Raw genomic sequence first — 7124 nt, forward strand, 5'->3', positions numbered from 1 at the left:
GAGAGGAAGCAAGTGATGGAGGAAGCAAGTGATGAAGGGAGGGGTGAGTGAAGTGAGTGAGTGAGTAAGTAGGATAAATGGAGTTAGCAAGGGCGGATCACAATGAGCAAACTAGGAAGCTTCTAGAAGTTGCAGTATAGATGCAATTGCATCTTATACACATGCATGGGCAATGAAAAGATGGAAAGAGAAGGGAGAATGATTAATCTTTCCTTAGAATTACTAAGAGGGGTTCAAATTATACTTTTGGTGTGAGTGAGACTTAACCTAAAAGTTGCTAAAAATCGAAATATGTGACCGGATCTTGGAAAACCTACCTTTTGGGCACAAGCAAACTTTTTGGGAAAACTCAAATGAAAATTTCAACAATATTTTTTTAAATTAATTTTTTTTGCACATTTGGATAAAGCAACTATTAAACCTTTTTGCTGTGAAGTTTCACACCCATAGCTTCTTTTCCTAGGAGATATGGATGATTATATCAGACCATGTAGTAATTTCACATGCGTGGGACAACAAGAAACTTACAAATTGGGTGATTTGTTCAGGTGCTGGAATGGCTAAAACTTAGTCTTAGACAATGATACATGGCATTTAATTGCAGAAATGTACCAAGAATACTTCATTAAACTATCAGAAATATCTTTTAAAGTATTTTAGATGGTAAGAGTGGAATTAGTAGTAAACAAAGTGATTTGTCACCATTTGTCACCCTTAATCACCCACAGAACTCAATACATTACCATAAAAGTTAGTTTGTAATGTACAGGACAGAAAATCAGCCATATCTCAGGAATGCTTAAAGGTATTAAGCTGAAATTTTAACACAAGATGGATGAATACCTAGTACCTGATTTAAGCTATAAAACAGAAAATTGACCCATGTGCCAAAAAGGTAGGTTTTCCAAGATCAGGTCACATATTCTAATAGAATAGTCAACTACTCTAATAGAACATCCATCATAATGTTTTTTTCAAGAAGTTGCCAGTGTGTTTTCTTGACCTGTGCACTGCTATCTTACCATTGCTCCAAACGTCCTGCCATAATTATACTACTCACTTACTGAGAGCAACTGTCAAATGGTTTAATATTATAGAGGGTATTTTCAGTTATTGCTACAACCTCGATGCTTGGGTTGACATGCTTAAGTAAAACAGTTAATTTGTATACAGTTAACAAGGCTGTAGCATCTGAGAACTGTTTGTTTTTGCTTTATTAGTACCAAAGTTCCATGGTGCATTTATCTGAATCTATATAGCATCAATTGAAGCTAATAAAATTATTTTAATGTCATACAGGGTTTGTACTCCTAAACCCCTTGAAGCTCAACTTTTATAAGCTTAAATGATACCATAAATGCTGTCACATTGTAAGGGGGTTAGTTGTGGCCAAAAACTAGTTTTATATGTAAGTGACTTTGGACTACTCTGGTTGTAAAATATTAATATGGTGATGGGGCCATATAGTTGTAAAAGTCAGTTTGAAATAGTAACAGAACAGTCTGTGGCTATATATACTACAAAGTTGAAGTTGTTTTTGCGTGCATTTTAAATCTCTACAGTGACCTTAAGATCCAATCATGTGTATTGTCTTTGACAATCCACTATTATGTATTTCATTATAATCATATAGCATTTAAAAGTGTAGTTCTGTTTGTCTAAATTACTTACAATTGAACTCATCCATCTTGTACCCACAATCTTTCAGTACAAGTACAATAGAGTATTTGGTTAAAAATAGCTCCTAGATTCAATCTTGTGATAGCTATATTCCAAAAATTTCCAGATGAAGCATCACCCCAGACTCCCCTAGCTGGAAATTTCTATGTATGCGTACTCTACACACCACACAGTGAGTGTATACTTGCCCTCTTAAGCTCTCTCTTCATTGTTACTGTTTGGATGTTATAGTTTGAACCACGAGACTGTAAAGCACACTAGCTATACCTTAAGCCAAGCAATACACTAAATTTAGCAATCTTGTAGATTGTCAAATTTACCATATAAATTTTATTAATCCGTGAATTGATGTAATCAATTAGCAAAAAACCAAAACTCTAAAATTGCTAAAGTTAATGTACCGCTAAATTAAGATATTTCAAACACAAAATTAATGGCAAGTATTATTTATTCATGTATAGCTGATATTCATATCCTTCCCCTTCCTGTTCTTTATACAAGGAATATATTTTTAGTTACTAGCTGTGCCCTTTTTATGACAGCTAGCATTACAACTGTTCAGGAAATAATGGTGTCATTTCATCATTATTACATTTAGGCGACTCACAATGCTTTACAAGCATTGTGAATCACTTAAACAAAATGGCATCATTTTTCAGTCAAAAATATTACCAAATTTTGATACTGAATAGACTAAATTTACAAAACAAATCTGTGGGGACATGCCCCCAGACCCAGCTAGATAGAGTATGCTGAATGTGCTTTGCACACTATAGCTAGTTGTATTAACCAGTTGTCGCTTTTCTTAGCCAACCAACTATTATGTTAGCACCCCACCTTTCTGAAATCCTAGATCCGCCCCTGGTTAGTAACATCATCACTTGCTATAAAACCATTGTATATTTTATTGTGATTGCTTGTTTTACTAGTACTTTAGAATATAAAAATTAAGGGTTTAGTAATGTTAAATGTGGAAGCTATGTGTCAAAGAAAATTATTAGAAAATACCCAAATTTATCAGATAGTAAATGTTATTTGGATAATACGGATATCTATTTGAGCCCTTACCGACAATCAGTTACTGAAAAGCAACATGGTCACTGTCATTCTACTTTGTTTTCAGCGATGAAAAAATCTTTGAGAGGCAGCTACAATATAGATTACTGTGCTTACAATTAGCCCCCATGCCACTTTAAATGCCCATAGCTTAGCACCCCCTTGAGAAATCCGACATCCACTCCTGATTGTAGCTGCATACTACACCTGCACTCTACATAATTATATATATAATTATTTCTAACTTACAATAAATAAACTGTTATTGCTGTTCATGTCTCTGCAGTGATAATGCTGACGATTTTGCTACATCTGCTGTTTGTGATTACTGCTGTTGGAAGCTGCTCTGCCAGTTTATCAGATGACCCTTAACAAATGTTTCCATCCCACATCAGTGTGAGTAGTAATTGTCAAGCAGTCATCCAGAGGCTGTCAACATTACAATCAACACATCCCCAGTTAATGGCTCAGTATTGGGACTCCTGGGGTAAACCAAGTGATGGTATAGTATATGGTCACACTACCTTTCTTGGTTACTATGATGGGTGTATGGATTTGAAGAACACACCAGTGGGTGAAACAAACTATTGTATATATGCAATGCAAATGAATATCACTACATTTTATAACCCATCAGAGTATCAAGATGAAGTGTGCTATTCTTCAGAATGTCCTGTACCAATAAATACTAGTGTGACCAGTAACATTCAGGCTGGAGTGTGTTATCCTTCAACATGTTCTCCAAATAAATTTGCATTAGTGTTGTCAAGGATGAATATTATCAGTGTTACTAGCATGACTGTAAATCCATTTAATAATACTACGCAAACTGTTACTGTAGAATTAACCAGTACTGGTGATTCCCCTACATTCTGTCCTCAAACTGATGTGGAGTTTGATGCAGGAGCAATAGTACTGATTGTAATTATTGGAATCCTGATAGGACTTGTAATACTGGGAACATTTTTAGATTTTATTTGGGCATTTTGTGATGGAGAAAGTTGTTGTAAAGCTTGCAATGGTATCATACCTAAAGTCTTTTTGATGTTTTCTTTATATAGGACGATTCCCGAGCTTTTATCTACAAAACAATTATCTTAAAAAAAATTAATGCAGTCGGCTCTTTAAAATTAATTTCAAACTTTATTGTTGTTTTATTTCATGTCTACATAGTTATTAGATCGTTCTATTTGCCACTTAGTCAAAATTCACCACAGTACTTGGATAAATATCCTTCCAAAATGTTTAATCAGATAATTATGAATTCAACATTTGCAGTAGACACATTTTTTCTTATAAGTGCTACACTGTCATCTTATCTGACATTTAAGGATATGGAAAAGTGCAATAAGTTTAGGGTATTGTATTTTTATGTCAGTTGGTATCTTCGTTTGGCACCGCTGTGTTACTTTGCAACATTTGTGGCATTCAAACTACTAATCCATTTTTCACAAGGTCCCATGTGGCATTCGCCTGACTTCACTGTCTGTCAGTCAACTTGGTGGTATAATATTTTCTTTATTAACAATTTCCTTTCTCCTGAGGACATATGTCTTGTTCCTGTTTGGCATTTGGCCACTGAAATGCAACTGTTCATTTTATCTCCAATATTCATATTGACTTTATTTTATGCACCGATTGCAGGACTGGTGATTATTGCTATATGTATAGCTGGATGCATAGTTGTTACCGGAGTTGTGGCTTTCAACAATGATTACTGGGCTTCTATATATATTAGACCAAACTATGGAGAACAGATGCAAGGATTATATAATCTTCCGTTCTTTAGAGGTGTTCCATATTTGGTTGGTGTACTTTTGGGCTATGTTCTTTACAAGAAGTACAGCATTGCTGATCTGCCAATTAGAAGATCCTTTAAACAGCTGTTGTGTTTGGTGATGTGGCTAACGACACTATATCTGTGTAAGAATACGTTGTTTGGAACTATTGAGGATATGAATGGTACTAGACATTTCACACAATGGGAGAATGCAATTTTTCTGATGTTTTCAGGATTGGCTTGGAGTATTAGCATCTCCATTATTATCTTTTTCTGTAACACTGGCTATGGAGGATTAGTGAACAGTGTTCTCTCTTGGCCTGGATGGGATCCACTAGTCAGGTTATCTTATGGAGTATACTTGTTACATACACTTGTCATTTATTACATTATTGGTTCACTCCATTCCAGTTTGGTATTCACAGACACTGTGCTAAATATGTTCTATATGTTTGCTATGGTAGTGTCAGTGATATTTTCAGCACTGTTATCTGTTGTTGTTGAAATCCCCCTATCAAAAATTGTATCACTCTGCTTCAAGCTAGCTGGAGAAAAGCCTCATCAAAGATGACCATCTGTATTTTACTCATAAATGTATTTAGTTGTGTTATTTGTTATAGCATGCATGCATTTATGATTAAATGGTTGTTACTAAACTTTTGTTTTCATTAATATTATTGCTTTTATTAGTCGTTCTACAAATTATACAACAAATTTAGTGCACCAGTATTTTGCATGCAGTCTTAAAATGAAGCATATAAACATTATGCAGTAATGTCTTATAGAATGTATAAAGGTAGCTTCAAAACAGGAATGTGACAATTATATAGTTACTATTTGGCAATATTTGTGTGTGTGTGTGTGTGTGTGTGTGTGTGTTGTGTGTGTGTGTGTGTGTGTGTGTGTGTGTGAGTGACTACACATAGACTTTGAGAGGAAATAATTCCCTTATCCAAATTCCACAGTTGAAATCAATTAATCATTGATCAAAAATTAATATTCAATACAAGCCTAGCTGATATTTGACCAAGAAGTTACTTTATGATATGGAGCGGTTATGAACTAGGTATGTCCTAAAAGCAAAACAATACTTTGAGATATATATATATTGACCAATACAGTTTTTTGTTATTGTTGTCGTTGTTTTGTTTTTTAAAGTGGATGAAAATAGCTGGGTCGCTCCACAATTTCCTTGAAGCGGGACATATCAGGGGACCGAAAGTACCTTCAAATCAGTGTTTGAGCTTAGCTCAAGTTAGATGAGACGTGTTTGAACAGGCCTCACGATGGTAGCTCAGAGAGATTCCTCCTTGCAACCTGCGACTTGAGCTCAATTTGACTGGCCTTTGATCATGATTGACGGTGAACTGTTTTCTATTATCTCCCCACTCTGGGAGGCCCTGAATAGTAATGCTATATCTACAGATGGCTATTAGCTGTTCAAAATAATTTTTAGATATTGTCACCCTGGAGCAAGCTTGCCCTTTATGGAAGAGATTAATGTTTGGCCTCCCTGAGAAACAACTGTCGTTCTTGCTACGTGCTGGTTGCCAACTCCTGTCCAGGTGGAATATAATTACTAATCCAAAGTGTGCTCTTTGTCAAACTAACAAGCCTACCACAAATCATATCTTGATCGGATGTTCTGTTGCTCTCGTTCAGGGTAGGTATACTTGAAGGCATGAGTCAGTCTTGCAGGTTTTTGTTCACGGACTTTAAAAGCATTTACCTAAATTTTTTAAACTTTATGCTGACCTTCCAGGTTATTTTGCCAGTGTCAGCCCTCCTAACACTATCCTCACCAAACTTTCTAGCTCCCTTAGCAGACTTGACTTGGTCTCGGTTTCTAAGGATTCCATCTACCTGTTTGAGTTGATTGTTCCCGCTAATACCCAGCAACACTTATTGGCTGCAAGAGTTCGGAAGGAAGATAGATATGGCTCTTTACTGTATGATCTTCAACGCACTGGATTAGTTGTTGATCTTATTTCTATCGAGATAGGATGTCTGGGTCACTTTATGCCAGAAACTCTTGCTCAAGTGGCTACTGCTTGTTGTGTGTTGAAGAAAACTGTCTGGTCACTGTTTGAGCAGGCTGCTCATATTGCCATATCATCTCCTGCTCTTACAGAATTTTCAATTCTAGAGCTTCCCCGGCCCGGAGTGGGATCTATTGGACTTCTTGACCTGAACTTTGTTACTGTGTAGTTATAATTTTGTACTGTGTAAGTTAAGTAATATAAGTCTTGCCAGGGCTCCTGCACTGATCACTCTGGCTATCAGTGTACAGTACTAGTAACCGTGAGTCTGGGCCCCTGTTTGTATACTAGTCTTAATAATCAATAAGACATTTATCATCATCATTCACTCCAATTCAATCGATTGAAATAGGTCTTGCTGCTGTTGTTATTGAGGACTTTACAGTGACCAGCACTGAAGGTCTGACAGCAACATGTGCTGCAGCCTTAGGATTACCTAACCTAATTTCAAGGACTTAGACTTAGTGACTTGAGTTGCGGTGCAAAGCTGCTCAACACACCCTCCACAGACATCTCAAATTCACCGCGCGCCCCTCGCACTGCCATCACACATCACGGAATCGATAGAA

Source organism: Dysidea avara, chromosome 1, assembly GCF_963678975.1.
Source record: "Dysidea avara chromosome 1, odDysAvar1.4, whole genome shotgun sequence".
Taxonomy (NCBI): Eukaryota; Metazoa; Porifera; class Demospongiae; order Dictyoceratida; family Dysideidae; genus Dysidea; species Dysidea avara.